Below are 2426 nucleotides of genomic sequence, written 5' to 3'. Positions count from 1 at the left end.
GTTGGAGGAGAGGGAGGGAGAGGTTGGTTCCTGAGCAGGGCAGGGGCTGACAGGATCCCGACCCGGGCTGACGTCAAAGAGTCCTCAAAATCTTCGGCCAATTTGACCGCCTCCTCCAGGGTGTCAGGGTTGTGGCGCCGTACCCACGCCTGAGTTTCGGCGCCGACCACATGGCAGAATTGTTCCACCACAATGGCTTCCCCCATTTGTTGAGCGGTCTTCTTCTCTGGGGTCAGCCAATGGACCATGTGGTCGCACAACCGCTGTGCCACCACCCTGGGGCGTGTCTCCGGGGCTCTCCGGTACTCGCGGAACCGCGTCCGGTGGGTCTCCGCGGTGATGTTGAGACGACGGAGGATAGCCTGCTTGACTAGGTCATAGTCAGTGGCGTACTGGTCGCTCAGGGCTTGGTAAGCTGCCTGCGCTTCCCCGATCAGGCAAGGTCCTAGCTGGCTTGCCCAGAACTCCCGAGGCCATCCCGCCGCGGTTGCCAGCCGCTCGAACGCCACCAAAAATGCCTCCGGATCATCCTCCGCCGTCATTTTCATGGCCCGTGCCTTCGGGGCCGACATCAATGATGTTCCGGTAGGGGTCGCTCCTGCAGCAACGATCAGCCCTACCCGTTCAATGAGCGCCGTATAGCGCTCCTCCCTCCGTCTCTCCTCTGCATCCCGTCTGGTCTCCAGTGCCTGCAGCAACTCCGCCAGCGCGTTGCGGTCCATAGTCCCGTGTTCTGACACCACGTGTGGCAAAGTGGCTAGTGGAGGGGAACAGGTATAACGGTGATGCGATGCAGGAGTGACAGGCAGACAACAGTTTCCAGTGACAAGGTGCTTTTATTTATAATCCAGGTCTGGTGACCGTTAAATAATAAATCCCCGGCTATACACAACAATGTGTAAAGCACGGGGATAGCAATAATACAGACACAGTCCCGAACAAAACGAACACACGGTCACCAGTCCTGGGTGAGTGCAGACGTGCTTGTGGTGGGTGAAGACACTGTATTTCGTGACGGTTCCGTGCAGTGGTGATCCGGATTGTGCTGACCCTGGTCGACAGCTCCGGACCGGTGAGTTAACTGTCTGGTGGTGCAAAACGCAGACAATTACAAACAAACACAACAAAACACAACACGCAGTTCTCTTTACAACGAGAGCTCCTCTCTCGCTCCTTCTCTCTCCAAACATTTACCCAAACGAAGGAAAAGACCAGCGTTACCCTGGCCCCTATATGTAATCCCGCATGATATCGAGATAAACGGTTGCAGCTGCCTTATTACTTGCAGCTGCCTCTCGTTTATCTCTCAAATCAATACAGTCTTACAACAGAGTCGCGCTTCCCTCCAGGCTGACCCACTTCCCTGACCCGGAAACGAACTGTCAGGCCAGCCCTTCCAGATGCTTCTCCTCCCGTTCTTTAGCGCCCTCACAGGTTGGGAGGAAGATTCATCACCAGAACTCATCTTTCCGTCACAGGGCTGCAGTGAAAGTAGTAACTCTGGATAGACTTGGAATTTAATTAGAATTTGCATGGGATTTATTTCTAATCAGTAAGTACCAAAAAAAAAAAAAAGAGCTGAATTCTGATGCAGAAAAAAAGTATTCCCGTGAGAGCAACAACACTGTATAATACAAGCAATTTTGAATCACTATTTGCAAATGCTAAAGAAATGGGTCTGTGGAAAACAGATTTACTGTGGTATATTTGCAGAAGTTTTTATTGCATTTTTCCCTATGGTGAATTCCATTAAAAGTGGAACAAGTTCCATAGTACATATTCAGTTATTTCATTCAATTTCCCCATCTCACAGACCACCTTCTCCTTTGCTTTTATGTCGTTGAATAAAGAATGGCATATTTGCTGTTTTTGCTTCTTTTTTTCTGAGGGGTAGAATTTAGAAATATTGAAATGAAACTTGACTCGATTTGCAAACAATTATAAGAAAGCACTTTGAGGGCTAGCCCTGAGGTAATTTAACGCTAATATGTACTCTTTCAACAAAAGAGAATGGCCATATTAAAAGCTGAAATGATTTACAGAAAAAATTTTATATATTATTAAAAATCATATTCAATAATATTTTGAAAATGTCTAATATCCCTCCTTGAAAATACCTGTTTTGCTATTTCTAAAGTCTGCTTTAAATAACCGATTAACAATAATAAATGTAAAACAAGCAGAGGATTTTTGATGGTGCCGTTTAGTTAATAATAATAATAATAATAATAATAATAATAATAATAATAATAATAATTCCATTATAATCCCAGAAAATGAGACATTATGAGTATTTTCACAGGGCTGTTTGTCCGTTTAGGCCGGGCTTCATTAATTGGGACGTGGTCTGACAGTCAGGTGTCCCATTGATAAGCCAGAGGGAGTGTCTCACGCCACCGTCTGTGTTTGTCCGCACAAAGCTGCAA

Source organism: Polyodon spathula, chromosome 8 (assembly GCF_017654505.1).
Source record: "Polyodon spathula isolate WHYD16114869_AA chromosome 8, ASM1765450v1, whole genome shotgun sequence".
NCBI classification, from domain to species: domain Eukaryota; kingdom Metazoa; phylum Chordata; class Actinopteri; order Acipenseriformes; family Polyodontidae; genus Polyodon; species Polyodon spathula.
Note: the sequence above shows the minus strand (reverse complement) of the source record.